The sequence below is a fragment of the Coenobita brevimanus genome, chromosome 65, assembly GCF_032717465.1.
Source record: "Coenobita brevimanus isolate Jiangsu-jjx chromosome 65, ASM3271746v2, whole genome shotgun sequence".
NCBI classification, from domain to species: Eukaryota; Metazoa; Arthropoda; class Malacostraca; order Decapoda; family Coenobitidae; genus Coenobita; species Coenobita brevimanus.
This window is the reverse complement of record NC_137018.1, coordinates 4,818,512-4,835,907: the sequence shown is the minus strand read 5'-3', so window position 1 is coordinate 4,835,907 and position 17,396 is coordinate 4,818,512.

The following is a 17,396-nucleotide window of genomic DNA, read 5'->3' as shown; positions in this document are numbered from 1 at the left end:
GAATGCAGAACAGGAACAACTTATTCTGCCACCGTGGATCGTGGAATAAGCCAAAAGGAAAGGAAAATGTGGACCGCCTTAAGGTGAAAAAACTATTAGTACTTGGTGTGACCGTGACTGTTTTTTTGATTATCGTTACAGCAAGAAAAGTGGTGACTGTAGATTGGAGTGGAAATAGCAGTGGTTGTGAAAGTTGTCGTGAGATGGTAACAGTTGTGACACAGTGGCGTAGGCCTGAGTGGTGCTTCAATTATGGCTGTGATCAGTGTATTGGTGATGATGGTGGCAGGTAGGGTAATAGAAATGGCTGTGATAATGGCATAGACTGTGGAGGTGGTTGTGAAATGGTTGTGTTAGTGTCACGGTGGTGATAGCAGTGACTCGTTTCCTTGTTGTCTAGTTGATGGTGTAGTCGTTCTTGGTGCTATGGTTATAGCTATTATAAGAGAAGCATATAGCAATGGTGGTGGCAGCTAGATCAGTAAAAATGGCTGTGATAATGGTAGTGATTGTGAAAGTGGCAGTGGCGGCAGTGGCTGCGGCGGTGGCAGTGTCAACAAATCTCAGCTGGACGCCATCCCCAGTTGCCAAGGGCCGTCTGGGAGCGGGCCGAGTCACCCACCGCCCATTACCCACGAGTATCAACAGAGGGCGGGGCGCATTGTTTACACTAATGACGTCATGAGTTGGTGGGGGGGGGCGTTCCGGGGGTGCCATTAGTCTCCACTCCGTCACCGCTGGAGACGTCGCCCAAATATTACCCCAAGACTCGACGTCACACGCCCGCCCAGATATCGTATCAGGCGAGAGTTAGGGTTATGGCGGAGGCAGTGGGGCGTTATCTGTGAGGTCAGGAATGTAGCCCAAGTTATTGGTTGAATTTAGTTTAATGCTCCCAATGATGTTGGTGATATAGCACCTCGCCGTCGTTACCATTGTACTTGGCTTGTACCGGAATAAAAGATGTGGATTCTGATTTCTTCTGACTCCAGGAAAACGGTGAAAAAAAATCTGTGAATTATAGAAAAAAAGTTCTATGTTTTACCATATCAAGAGTGATGGGCATCTGTCTATTAATTATTATTGCTAAAGTTACCTTCCTTAAAATAGTTGTTCCAGAAAATGTGGAAAGAGAACGAGGTAGCAAAACTGATTTTTAAAAGGTTTCCTCCAGTGCACACCCACAATTGGATTTAACTGGGATTCTATATTTGTGCCACTTAGTTAACATTTCCCTCGAATATTGACTCTATCTGATGTTGGCTGAACGTATACTCTTTGCTTAATTAACTTTACACAAGCATTAGTTGTATGTGCATTCTGTATGGTACTGCGTAGGTAGAGTGCTGCCTGGGAGTATGTTGCTTGAATATGGATGTTGCATGTATATATGGAACTAGTGTGCGCTCATGTTGCATGAATGCATGTATGTCTTTGTGTGAGCATGATTTTTTCTTGCCAAAGGAATAATGAAAAAAATGGAGGGAAAAAATAAAGAACGAGAGGGAAAAGCCTCCCCTCCGTCCATCCTACCTTCCTCAGCCATTTTACTTCCTGAAAATTCTTTCATCCTACCCAGCCATATCCACTATTCCAGCCACTTCCATCCAGCAACCATCCCCCTGCCTTGCACATTAACCCCTAGTCCATCTATCCATCCGTATCAGTCCACTTATTTATAGCCTATTCCATCTTATCTGAAAAGAAAAGAGCCTTAGGCATTTGAAAGTTGGCAGCTAGTTGGTTGTTTCAGTGCTTTCATTGGCAACGATGTGTTTTTTAAATACTTTTTATTATATACGGTATATATATATATATATATATATATATATATATATATATATATATATATATATATATATATATATATATATATATATTATATATATATATATAGTTATATATATATATAGTTACATATATATATATAGTTATATATATATATATATATATATATATATATATATATAGTGTTATATATATATATATAGTTATATATATATATAGTTATATATATATATATATATATATATATATATATATATAGTTATATATATATATATATATATATATATATATATATATATATATATATATATATATATATATATATATATAGTTATATATATATATATATATATATATATATATATATATATATATATATATATATATATATATATATATATATATATAGTTATATAGTTATATAGTTATTTGCATACATTAATAAAAAAGAAAGAGACCTTACAAAGTCTATCAGAGGGCCTTTACGTGTAAAATTTTCAGTTGTCATGCCAAATTAACATATTGTTGTCATAATGACACATAATTTACCTTAATTTGCTTTAACATTGAATAGTTCAAGAATTTCTTAAAACTTTGTCCGAAAGTGCTGGTTTGACATAACTGAAAATTTCACACGTATTTAGGTCATCTGATAGACTTTGTTAGGACTCATTGTTTAAATAATCTACAAATAATTATACATGTATTTTATTTAAGCAATCATATCGTCAGAAACGGTTATTGTTACACTTTTAATGAAAATTTAAAATACATCATCACGAATAATTGCACTTAGACAATCAGTCATCTGCCAGCTTGCAAAAGCTTGAGGCTCTTCCCTTCCATGAAGAGGTCGAAGAGGCTGTTGTACTCTTTATACATACAACAAGAGGGAGTACTCAGACTGTGCAACACCCGCGCCTACAAACTTCTGCGGCCCGAATATTTGACTTTGCCCTGTGCCCTTCACCTTCGACAAATTACACACGAATTCTAAGTGCTTCATTTTTGCCTAACCCTCCCAACTACTTTGATTCAAACCACATCAAAACTATCTGCGATGAATTTGCCCTGCGACCTTAATGTTTAATCTTTCCTTGTGACCTTGACCTTTGACTGATTGTTCTCAAAATCGAATCCCTTTATCCTTGTTCCATCCTGAACTATTCCACAGAGTTTAATCTACATGGGATAAGAACGTTTAAGTTGGCTTTATGTGACCTTGACCTATGACGTATTGTTAAAGAAAATAAAATCATCAGCGTTTTGAGTCATCCTAAAGTTTTCCGCAAAGTTTGATCCAAATGAATGTAATCTGAAAAATAGTTATCTTGTTCACACGCACATACAGTACCTTCCCGTGACGTGACGTTTTGCTGACGGATTTGAATACTGAGTCACTTCTTTCTTGCGTGACCCTTAACTCTTCCACCATGTTAGGTTCAAATAAAATGAATACTGTTTAGGTTAACCTTGCCCTGTTACCTTGGCCTTTGACTGATTGCTCTTAAATCGGATACTGTATTTTTTTTTTTTCTGGCCTCATCATCAGTCCTTCCACAATGTTTGATCTGAATTGGATAAAAGTTGCTTAACCTAGTCTTTCTTGTGATCTTGGCTCTTGCTCTTATCTGTTAAGGAAGCTTTCTAACTCCTCTTCCTTAGCGATTTATTTTTAGATATGACTGGCTAATATTCTTTTGTACATTATTTATGCAGAGTATGGCGATATTAGAAGGATTTATTTAACTCAGAAGAGGACAGTAAGGTGTAATAATCGCTTACGAAAAGGTGTGAGGGAGCATCCTTAACCGAAAAGAATGCCAATTGTTGATGTCTGACCATGGCTGACCCTCAACCCTACCACCACATTTGGCTAAAATCGGATCTCGCTGTTTGAGTTATTTTGTCAACAGTCAAACACACGGGTCTAAATCTGACCTTGCCCTGTGAAGTAGACTTTTGCCTGAATGTTTTTATAATTGGGTCATTCAGTCTCGCTTATCCTCAACCCTTCTCCCAAGTTTGATGTAAATTTAATACAAGTTGTTTAAGTCGTTTTAGTTTGATGACCGATTGAGCTCGCCCTGTAACCTTGACCTTTGGCCTATTTTTTCTGTAAAACCATAGATTTCCTCTTTGGCTATCCCTCTAACTCTTCCACCAAGTTTGTCTGAAAGCGAATAAAAACTGTTTGAGCTGTTTTATTAACATACACACAGGCACAAAGAGAGAGAGACACACACACACACACACACACACACACACACACACACACACACACACACACACACACACACACACACACACACACACACACACACACACACACACACACACACACACACACACACACACACACACACACACACACACACACACACACACACACACACACACACACACACACACACACACACACACACACACACACACACACACACACACACACACACACACACACACACACACACACACACACACACACACATCTAAACAACACCAGCTCTCTCTTTGGGATCGCTGATGTAATTATGATAATGAACCTCTTCTATCGTATTCTTCCAATGTATTCCTGTCCATCTAATTTAGCCCCGTCCATCTCTCCACCCCCAGTTAACTCCTCCAGCTAGGTATTCACCCATCCTCACCCACACACCGACACTAATTCACCCATACCGATACACTGTTACCTAACCACGAAAAACCAGCTCCCTTACGCCGTTAAAGTTGTCTTCGTCTTAGTATGGCATGTGCTGTGCAGTGCTCCATTATGTGTGTTATACTGTGTGAGCCTATTCAACAAGGGCAGCATATTTCATCTGTGATTCCACCCAAACCAAATCGAAGCTTGTAACTCAGGAGGGGTGGATGATGTCCTGGCCTAGCTAACTCGATCAGTTCTATTTAAGGATACCTCTGATGGGTGAATATAAAACATGGAGAGCTTGTTGTACAATGTTCTGATCCAGGTGTTGTATTACCATGTGCGTGACATGGTTATGTAGGTGTTTCCTCTTGGCTAGTGCTGGAATATCTGGAGGTGGGATGGTGTCGAAGAGGGTGTGGAAATGTTTATGTGATGAGTGGCGTACATGTTTGCTTGTTTGGTGTGGCTCTTTGAAGGGTGTTGTGAGTTGATCATATTGCTATATTGAATTGTTTGTTTCCCATATCAAGAGATTCCAAGACAGGGAAGACTTTGATTTTAAGACGTGAGGTGTGGGAGTGGTTTTGGTTCAGCCAGTGAGTGTAGGGTATTGATCTGTACGATATGAAGATGTTGTAGTGGGTGTTCGATAGGATGGGGGTCCATGGTGGGGAGGCAGAGGACTTAGCCAATTTAATACACTGTTTGGAGAGTTGGAAGATATTTCATTTTGTTGCCCGAAATCTGCCTCTGTAAGTACCCTGAGTGCATTGAGTCTGAGGGTGCACTACCTATTGGTGTATAGTATGGTCTCCCTGAATATGAGTCCATTGTCACAAGATGCTCCAGTGATCTTAGCTGAGGGTGTGTGTGTGGCGCAGATACTTTCATGAGTGTGGTGTCAGGAGAGTACCTATGCTCATGCTTGCTGCTGGCGGTGAATGTGGTGCTGGATTTGGCTGAGGTGATCGTTAGCCGTTTGTCCTCTCCCCGTGCTAAGGTATATAGAAGTAATCTTGTAGCAGTGTACAGAATGTGTCTGCGATATGGTGTGAGGTTATCTTAATGTCATCTGTGCATGAAGCAATTGGACGGTTCGGCTGTAGGAATATCATGCAAGTATAGGTTAAAGAGAATGAGTGAAAGAACAGGGCCCTGTGGGACACCGTTAGGAAAGATGTGTGTTCGTGATGACTTGCCCTGGAGCGTAACAAACGAGTGTGCTTGTCTACCTGGTAAGTAGTTAGTAAGCCAGTGTTTGGTGCTGTTCCCCATGATTGTTCCGTGGATTTTAGTGACTAGTTTGCCTAGGGAGATGGCACCAGAATCTTTACTACTGCCTGCTTTGCTTTTGCATGCAACAGTGAACAGTCGCGTGCAAGCGTACGGTATTTAAAGTACCAGATACTGAAATAAAATGTAAGGAAAAGTTGTTTCGTTAGCCGACAAGAGTACGGACTTAAATCCTCACCAACCTCTTCACATCCCCACCCAATTACCCATACTCTCCCGCCCACTTAAACATCTCCCCATACCCACCATCCGCCTGTAGTTGATCTATCTTAACTTTGTAGAATTGCACACTGCATTACATCTCACTTCCTAAAACTCAAAGATATAGTTACATAATAAGAGAGCACTGCACGCATTCCACATTTTTTTTGCTTGAATCATACACTAGTGTAAATCCATTGTTAAAGCTCAGCACTTAAGATAGAGATGGCTAAGGTTTCCCCCATTAGTCATATCTATCTATCTATCTATATATATATATATCTATACAGATAGATAGATAGATAGATGAGGTTGTGAAGATTAATCCCTCCTGTTCAAAAAGTCTATGAAAGTTAAATAAAATCATCTGAAGATACAAGAACAAAATGATAAAAGCGTCACCGTACTGAAGTAGTTAAAGTGGAAAGCGTATACTCGTATACCCTTCCACCCTGACTCATCCGCCTTTCAGAGTCAGCTTTCCACTCCCCTCTAATCCATCCACCTAATCCATCCACTGTCTCTTGTTATCTATCCACTCTGACATCATCCATCCACTCTCTCCTGTCACCTATCCACCCTCACCTTACCCATCCACCGTCTCCTGTCTGCTATCGACTCTCACCTCATCCCTTCACCCTCTCCTCGCCCATCCATCGATCTCTGCCACCCATCCATCCTCTCCTAACCCATCTACCATCTCTTCATCCATCCACCGTCCCTGTCTCCCATCCACCCTCACTCACTCCTCTGTACCCAGTCACCACGGAGAGGCATCCAGAGCGTCAATAGACTTAGTCAGATATTCAGGAAGAAGGATTTACGAGTCGTTAAGCTCGTGATCGAATTACTGTCGTCTATTCGATAATTCTGCCCGGTTATCACACCCCGTAGAGACTGAGAAAGAGGTGAACCCAGTTGGAAGGGCCTTCGATCGGCTCAGCGTATTAACAAGGGGATGGTATATTACTTCCCTTATTCCTTTCTTTACGCAGATCTCTTTTATATTTTCTCTGCTTTTCTCCGGACGATCAGCTGCTTAGGAACAATTTACCGAAACGATGGGTTGGGTATTGTCTTCATTAACCCCTGTAACTTTCAATGTTTCTTCCAGACTTGATGACAATCGTCTGGATGTGGCAAGAAAGAGCTAGAATTAAACTTCATCATAGTGAAAATGTTAATTCTGCAGAGAGAGAGAGAGAGAGAGAGAGAGAGAGAGAGAAGTAGTTTTCTCATTTTTCCTCGACTTGCTAATCACAGGATATTACATTCAAGAAAAATGTTCACTTATTTAGTTGGTTAGAAGATAACATTAGGAAGAGGAAGGAATATCCAAACTGTGAATAATACGGGTAATTAAGTGTTTCATTATCTTTGCTTCTTTTCACAAAAAAGGATGTGTAATTTCACGATGTATTTGTTGACTTAACTTTGGTGGTACATATGCTTTCAAAGTGAATTGATTGTGATTACGACTGCAATGAACTTACACTAATAAGTAGTACTTCATTCATAACTCAGTGGTAGTAGACTTTGCAACAATAACTCAAGAAGACACTTATCACAAAAACTGAGAAAAAAGTATACACTTATTCATCCTGTCTTACCTAAAATTATTTGACTGACAAAACAATGTGAGTATTCTTTCAAGAACTTGATCTTTATGTGTCACACAGATGCTTCCTGTTTCTTAAGTTAGTCTCATCTTTGCTCTTCTCCACCCGCTGTGGCAGTAATGGCAGGAAAACTTTGTCAGTGTTTGCCCACGTGTTAGTTGTGTTTATAAGTAGCACTGTGACTATGGAGAGGGAGAGGGGAGAAACACAGTACTAAATTTTATTTTATTAGATTTCTTTTACTTCACTTCACATAGTTACACATATACCAACAGTCGACACAATGCAATGGAAGTTTATTTTCGTAAAAATATAAAATATCTGTTACATACTTAACATCCGGTAAAAACTGTATTTAGAAGAGGACAGATACAACTGATTAAAATACAAACTAATGAAAGTTAAACAGCCATGAATGAGAAACGCCTTAGAGCCTGAGATACACTTAAAATTTATATTTTCCTCAGCGCATACTTTGTTTTACCACGAGAATATTATCATAGTGAAAATGGTACTGGGAAATATATATTAAATATACATTTTGGTGACTGAAGCACGTTTAGTTATTTGCCATGGCATTTCCTGACGGTTTTATTTTGCCCAGAGAAACCACTACCAGCGAGTGTGAATTTGTAGCGAAGATGCCAGGAGTATTTGTAGTAGTGATGAAACTTACTAGATTCAGAACAAAATTACGTACCACATAACTGCAGCACAGTCGGAGATTCACTTTCCTTGCTATAAAAAAAATTTAAGTGTGTCTCCTGCTGCTGCATATGGTTGTTATTTGTCTGATTTTTTTCCTTTTCAGCATGTTGTGCTTATCCAGTCTTGTTATATAAAAAGGTATCATTAACAGTACATGTCTTTTTTTATACTAATTCTAATAGCATTATTCATTTTATTAGTTGAGAAATGGCTTGTTCTGTTATCGTTAATATTCCATGCTTCGCTTGCAAGGCTCTGTATATCACACTAGCAGATGAAAACTGGTTAAATGTGGTACAGAAAAACAGTATCTTCATTTGCAATAGTGTTATACGACAAAGGCAACGCTGACACTATCTCTACACCACAATATGTTGAATACAACTGAGCCTGCAACTATAATCAGGTCAACGCTAAAGGTCAGCCGTGCATTTCCGCCTGCAGAGAATAGAGCAGGCAGATGAGCTTCTACTAGTATATTTTAGCTTTTAACACTGAGGAATTAACGTCCACAATTAAGTCTTCCATAATTACTGTCATAATAATTACGGATTTTGATGCTTTATAATTATCAACAAGTTAGAGATTTTGGAACTGGGGAAGGTAAAATATGATCTTCCTTTACCTTTTCACTTCTTAAGATCCCTTCCAAGATAAATATAATGGTTTGATGGAAGCATTAATTAACCCCACAGTAAGGACTTAGACTGAAGCTGCTAATTCATTCACTACGATGCTGTCGCTTTGTTTTATCTCTCTTTTTTCCACTGTCATTTCAAGTTACTTCTACACTGCTCAAGAGTGGCGCGGTATACTGCAGTGATTACGAGTGAGCGGGCGCGCGAGCAAAACAAACACGGGTAGTACAGCGATGTTTACGTTCAGCTGAGAAATGAGCGGCCCGACGCGACAACGCACGACCGCGATGGTTTTCAGAGACCAATGACTTTTCTACTATGTGAGATACAGAAGACATTCTTTCAGCAGGTAGTAGATACATTCAATAAATTTTGTTTTTAGCTAAATCTTTACTCATGAGACCAAAGAAACCCCATGGAATCCCAGCTTTTCATGAGAAGGTATCGAGGGCTTCAACTGACATCGTCCACTATGAAATCGATTCAAAGCACTATGAAAGTGGCACATGCGAGGTATGAGTTATTTTTCAGTTTCATATGTTGATTGCGCGCACGCGCGTGCTTATGTGTGTGTGTGTGTGTGTGTGTGTGTGTGTGTGTGTGTGTGTGTGTGTGTGTGTGTGTGTGTGTGAGAGAGAGAGAGAGAGAGAGAGAGAGAGAGAGAGAAGCAAACATTTTAGCTCAGTTATTCTTCTGTTACTGTTCAACTCCCGCACCAAAAATGTTGAAAATTTACACCCTGATGAAATTATGATGATAGGAGTATGTACAAATGCTCGCTCGCTCGTCAAGCGCTCACGGAGCTCACTTTAGTGGTTACATATGGCTTTCATTAACCTCTTCACGACTAGAGGTTGTTCCTGGAGAGAATAAATAGATTTTTGGTAGGCTGAATGCAGTATAAAACTCTCTCTCTCCCTGAAAATTGCTTTCATATTTCTCTGTTTACAGTCATCCTAAGTAATATTTTGATATGTTAGCCATTCGTATTTTTCGCTAAAACTGCTAAACAATAGAACGCAACATTACTCACCCTTCACTGTAAATCCCTTCATTATTTTATTGTTATGATCATTATTGTTGTTATTATTATTATTATATTATTATTATTATTAGTAGTAGTAGTAATAGTATTATTATTATTATTATTATTATTATTATTAATATTATTATTATTAGTAGTAGTAGTAGTTTATCAGCTTAGGAAACACTTTATAAACAAAGGGGTTAGTTACGTTTGCATCTAACTCTCCAATTTGTAAAGTTCCTCTTATATAACAGCTGAAGGTAGCAATAATTAACTAACTAATGCGTCTCTGAAATCAAATTCGTAGTATCTGGAGAACATTAAAACTCCCAGGCCTATAGAAACCCGACTCTTCCTGTGTTTATTTTCACAACTATGGATCCTATTTGGCATCCCCCATTTCTTAATTAAAAAAAAAAAAAATCCACCACAAACTCCCCCTTAATCTACTCTCTATTGTTGAAGTGTAAAGAATAAAGTCTTTTTTTTTACCTTTTTTCCTGATAATGTTTTGTTTTAACTCTTCACCTTGCTGGTAGAAGGGAAACAATTGGATCAGAAAGCGTATTTGTAGAGGAAAACATTTTAAATTGACCAAGTTTGTGAGGGAAAAGTAGACGAGAGGGTGTTTTAATCTTTTTTATTTTTTTAATTGCTTCTCTTTCCTTGCGGAGAGAAGGAAAACAATGCGATCAGAGAGTGTGTTTGTAGAGGAAAGCATTTTGAATTGGCCAAGTTTGTGAGGGAAAAACTAGACGAGAGGAGTTTTTTATCTTTTTCCAGGAGGGGGAATGGAGTGAGCGTCCACCAGCCTGAGATAAATATGCAACAGTGGTTTGGGTGGGTGTCACCAGTTCACCAGCTGCTGTGTTCCCTCGTTGTTCATACACGATCAGTATGTACGGGTTACTTTATCGGGAAGGTAGGATTTTTCACTTTTTTAGGTGTGTGTGTGTGTGTGTGTGTGTGTGTGTGTGTGTGTGTGTGTGTGTGTACAGGTTACTTTATCGAGAAGGTAGGATTTTCACTTTTATAAGTGTGTGTGTGTGTGTGTGTGTGTGTGTGTGTGTGTGTGTGTGTGTGTTTAACCTCTTTAATTAAATGACTTACGTTATTCTTAATTCTCCCTAAGGTAGGCTTCTCAAACTAAGTGTAATTAGATACAGCCTTCATTAACTCATTCGCTGCTGATTAAATAAGGTCATCAGGATGCAAGGAGAATAAAGTACAAAATTCAGTCCTGGGGATGAAGGGGTTATGCCTGTGAGGTGGAGCCAGGATTCCAAGACTTGAGTGATGAGTGAATGATTGGGGCATTTCACTGGGCATACTATGGATTGTTCTCCCACTTAAGTAGTCTAGCTTTCGTACTTTGTAGTGCTTATCCCACCTCATATTTAGGTGGGGAAAAGGGGCAAGAATGATGATGATGATGATGATGATGATGATGATGATGCCTGATTCTTTTTATTCGAAACTTATCTGGACTGTCGAAGCCAAGGATTTACACTAATATGCAGACCTGGTCATTGCAGTTTCATATTTTTTATAGATTGTGCGAGTAACAGTCATCACAAACAGTTCCTTAAGCCAGCCAGCAAGGCCAAGAATTATCAACAAAACTGCACAAAAAGGCAGCACTGCATCCTGCCAGAGCGGGACAGATCGCTTTGTGGGAGGCAGGGCAGCATGAGAAAGGGGGAAATACTCAGTCACACATAGTATTAGTTCTGACAGTCATTTGTTTTTGTATAATAATAAAAAGAGATTGATTATATAGTCTTTATGTACTGAAGCGAATCATTACTAGCAAGAACGTGCTTATTTTATTAAGGTCTGAGTAGGTAGTGACGGGGTAATCAAGACCATCAACATGCCGTAGCTTGAAACGTGCATTATATCGTCATGATGTTTTTTGTCTTTGTTTTTATATGTCTTTTAAATATATGTGACAGTATTATCTTCAGTGTGTGTGTGTGTGTGTGTGTGTGTGTGTGTGTGATAATAAATAATAGTGATATATCCTGTTTAAATCTAAAAGTATTTAAAGCTTAAACCATTTACGTGCTACCAAACGTCAGGATTCGTTTTCTGTCTGTCATTTTTGAAAATTCTCGTTTTCATGATTTGATTTTTCTTTCATATTTTTTCGTGTTGATGCTACTCGGGTCGAACTTTTTGTGTGTGCTGAATGCAAAACATCGGTTATCCTCCCAGATAGTTTGGTGCCAGGTTGGTGTTCTGTTACCTTATTTAACTTAATGATTTTATCAAAGTTCTGGTGCTGTAAATGGAGATGGTCAAGTACTTCAGCTGACGATATTCTAAAGTTGAAATCTTACCTGGTGTTATCTGTACCTCCTTCTTCTGGATAGTTTTAGTTCATTCTCAGTCTTGCACAAAAAAAAAATAATAATAATAACGTTTTTGATAGGAACACACTATCTAAATAAGTAAAATACGCTCAGGGTTACAAAAAAAAAACGTATGCTATCTTTTTAAGCTATACAGGATTTGCCGTCTTATATAATCTTGTAATCCTAGATAATTTAACGCAGGTTAAGGAAAGGGTGAAAAATCAGATTATCCTTTTTAACCCCTTCAGAAGTACAATAGAGATCCTTCCTAACTTCGTTTTTTTTTTTTTTTTTTTTCGTTTCGGGAACTATTAAAAAAAAAAAAGGAGAATTGCCACGATCAAAAGAAAAAGTACCCCAAGGCTGTATTGATGTCCATGCAGCTTGAAATCAAACATATATAATATTTCTGGAAAATAGGTCTTTCTGATATTCCTTTGCCTCAATAAAGTAAGCAATAAAGGAAACTGATCCACAACTGAGCCAATTGTTCTTGTTGCTCCAATTGCACGAATTTCTGATGTGGAATGATTTCATACTGACAGGAAATATATTGGATGACAGGGGTTTAAAGCAAACTATGTATTTACCCAACTGGTTTTATTGGATCTTGAGGCTTTAATTTCTTGCCAGTCGAATTTAAACTGGTTTCAGTTACTCCAATACTTGGCAAGGAAATTACATGGCTTATTTCTTTTCTTCACGAAGCATCAAACATAAATGAAATAATCGGTAGGTTATCTTGGATAGGAATTTCATTTTCTTTTTTTCTGGTTTGGAGGACACCAATAGAAAGAGGGGAATATGGACAGGGAGAAAAGGATAGGCGAGGCCAGGAGCAGAGTGGAGAATATTGAGAGCCAATCTTCAAAGACTGTACAGGAGAGGGATTGAATTTGATCAAAGGGGTGACCTTGGAGGATATATATATATATATATATATATATATATATATTACATCTAAGTATATGTAAAGTGTTATGCTGAATTCCAGCTGATTAACTATAAAATTCTTGTTAAGTAACTGTTGCATATGCTCAGCAGTGAATTCGTCCTTATTGTCGAACAGTTCTTAACGGATGTACTAATATTTTTTAGAATATTGGATTTCTGTGGGAAGTGTGCACGTCTTGGGTAGGGCTGCAAGAGGCAGACCAAGAATGACCTGGGACGAGACCATAGAGTGTGACCTCAGGGATAACGGACTGAATAGGGAAGCTGCCTGAGCTGCCAGATATCGAGCAGCACGGCGAGCCGACCAAGGGCGACGCAAGCAACGACGCATACGACGATACGAGAATGGCTTTCAACCCTGAGAATGAAATCTATTTATGTTATTTTGTTTTGCATTTGTGCCCCTTCTACACCGTGAGTGTGGGTGGGTGGGCTAGTTTTGTGGGTGTAGTGGGTGCGTGGGTTGGCTTTGTGGGTCAATAGATAGATGTGTGGCTTCCATGTGGGAAATTATGTCCAATGGGGGGTATAACAGTGGGGGAAATGGGTCCAAGTGGAAACAGGCCCAGTGGGTAAAAATGGTCCGTGGATGGAATAGGTCTGTGTGCAAATTCGGTGTGTTCATGGGGAGAAAATAGGTCCATATAGGAAACCGGTCCATGAAGGGAAAATAGGTCCATGGTAATAATTGGTCCGTGGAGAAAATAGGACCGTGGAGAAAATAGGTCCATGGGAACATACACATTGGAGAGGAAAACATGTCCATGGGTAAAATAGGTCTAAGGGAGATAACAGATCTAAAGGAAAATAGATCCATGGAGGAAAATAGGTCGATGGGGAAAATGGATCTATAGGGAAAATAGGACCATAGGGAAAAATAGGTCCATTGGGAAAATTGGCTCAATGGAGGAAAATGGGTCCATGAGGCGACAGTAGGTCCATGGGGAAAAATATGTAGGTGGAGGGACGCCCAAGGGGTTGTAGCCGGATGCAGGCTTGTAGCCTATGTTAGTTTTCTTTTGTTCAGATAATCATTGCACGATAAATTTACGGTCAGGAAAACCTTCAGTGTGTTTAAAAATATATTATTTTAAATACGATTACGGCTTTATTTTTCATTCTACCTTCCACCACATCAGGGGTTCTTGATTGGGGATAACCATACCACGTGAGGGTATGGGACTCGCTCTCTGAATAAGTAAAAAAATAAATAAATATAATTTGCCGTTTCCCACAAGGAAATAAATGGGATTAAATCGTAATGATTATCCTTCCTGTTCTGTTACTAGTTATCCACATGCAAAGTAAAACCACGCTACTGACATCTTTTGAAGCCATACTAGAACTTAATGGGACTGGTGGTGGTGATGATCTCGACAGTCTGGCGAAGGAGGAAAGGGGACATAGTGGGCAATCCACTGGGGACCTGGACAGGGAAAAGGTTACGACCCCCTGGACCTGACGATATTGTTGCTTAATGGTATTTTCGAATTGGAGGGGACAGATATAGCCATCATTAACCCCTTCACTACAGGAAGTATCTCTGAAATTAATTAAATCGTCCGGCAGTGGCAAGAAGAAACTTCAAAGTGGTATGTCATTGTAATTAGAGGAACGACGTCTTTTGTAGTTTAATTTAGTTGCCTCCAGACATTTACTTAGTCTGTGTGGGAGCTACGAAATTCAACGAACAATGCAGAACTGAGCAGTAACTTGGGGGATCACTTGGATGGATAAATATTTGCCCCTCTCCTTAGAGTCACTAGTAATTTCGGCTCATTTCGATCCCTAAGTTTGTCAGGACCCGACATAGTCGTTTAAGCATACTGTGGTAAAAATTAAATTTCATGATAAGTTGGAAAAAACGGTCTCCATTTGCCTTTCCAACACAATGACGTCTTCAAGCTATCCTTGCTAGCGACAAAAAATTATTCATCTTAATTCCTAAAGGGAGGTGACGTATTCAAAAATTTTAGTCCTGCTGTCTCCACACCATTTTACTTAGAAAGATTTTCTGGTCAAGAGGGGATATACACAAAGTTAACCAGTCTTTCACCACAACACTCTCCGTGGATCAGTAGAACAGAAAGTGTCATTACTGTGAAGAAGTTAATGGGGACTTCTGGTAGTAAAAAAGTTAGCCATATGTGAAGGGGAATTGTACTTAATCCTACTTGAAATATCATGGTAGCAGGAAGAATACATTAAAAAAAGGCTGTAATGCTTTGATGGGCCAAATGTGAGAAGCATCCCCTTTACGGAATGAAGTCGTTGCTTGGTGTGAATAGTGCTAAGGGTCCTATAAGTGGCTTTGACATTATGTAACAGCTCTTCCTTGACGATTTCTCCTACACATTACAGGTCAAGTATCCTCTGTTAAGTTACTGATGCAAACTATGTCAGTAATTAAACGACATGGTTAACATACAAGGCAGTGCTGATTTGTAATTGCAAAATAAATCACTAAGGAAGAGTTGCAACGAAGCCTCCAACGTGACTTACAATACGACCTTAAGGTCAAGAGAACCACAATATCAACAACAGACATACAAATTTTCAGACACACTGCACGGAAACATTAATCCTGTATTCAGTAAACTTCTGAGTGATTAATTAAAATTATCTATAAATGCAAAACTGGAGAACGTATTTATACGTCGGTTTGGAGATTTTTTTTTCTTAGCACATTTTTAACGATCCACTCCACACACTACACCCCAATATTACCTTGTATGGTAGTGATATAAACTGTAACGATATAGCGCAATATGTAAGATAACTTTAAGCCGTGATAAGCAAAGTCAATGGCTCAGGAGAAAGTGCTACAGAGACTCTTATGCCATAATACTAATCTTATTTTCACCACCTCAACTCTACTCACACACCTGCAGTTAGTGTACCTTCCTAATTGGTCTTCATTGACACTAACAGCGAGTGATGCGTCTTGTACTGAACGGTAAAAGAAGATTCTCAGTCAAGCAATGTCTATGTATCTTTCTTTCTATCCATCTATCTGTCTGTCTGCCTGTCCATCATTCTGCCTATCTATCTATCTGTCAAATCCTTAATAATCATTGTTGGCCCTTGATTAATAAAGGACACCAGTTTTATAGGGCAGTCATAGTATTAATAACATATATATTTGTATCGGCTATTGATATCTAGTCAATAACGTTGCATGTTAGCTGGAACTACAACCTCATTATTAAGTGCGATACCAAAAGAAATGGAACTGTGGGATGTAATATTTTCAACTAATAATTTTGTGTTACCATGAATTTGATACTGTTTTACTGACAGCAAGAATTAATACAAACAGGAAATTTATCTTTCACAAATTAACAAACAGAATGAAAATACAAGCTGTGTAAGACCGAGGATATAAAGTTGACAGAGAAAGAGTAAATAAGAAGTCAGTAGGCAAGTAAGTAAATAAGGAAAGAAGGAAGGAAGGAGGTATTATGAAGCTCCAACAGCATCTTTGCAGCCTCAATAAAAAATAAGAGAGGAAAGAACTGTACAAAGGTGTTCTGTCTTGCTAACAAAGAATTATGCTGTTTCTAATGATCGTTATTGTGAAAGAGGATGACGTCTGAGATGAAAGATTTTTTTTTTTTTAATATCATACATAATGGAAATCGGAAGCATCCATAGCTCCCAGAAGGAAGGAGAAAAATGTATTGTGCTCTCTATTGAAAGCAGCCAAAATACCCAAACAGTTCCGTGACAACCAGCCTTACTTTTACATTCCTAGTACTTTCTTCCAGCGTTAAGAGAAGTTCCAGTTTACTAGGTGCTGCCTCTCGCTGTAGCACCCTGAACCATTGTCAAGTGTTCCTCCCTCCTCCCTAACTTCCATTTCCACTCTCTCCTTCGCACCAAAAAGTTGAGTGCGACGCTTCCACCACTGCCCTGACGTACATCTTAGCAAGCAATCTAAACTCCTGCGACAGTGGCGTTAAAGTTGGAGAGGTTCGGCAGTTTTATAATGCCATAATTTGCAGTCTGAGGCCACGCTTTGCTTAGGCGCCCCTGCAGGTAACACGTCTCCCGCTCGCCTCTCCCCACTCGCCAAACAAGCCCGTGGAAAGTCGAGGGTCCGTAGTTAACTTACACTTAGTGAGAAATACACACACAGGTTATTGTACGCTTGCTTAAAGA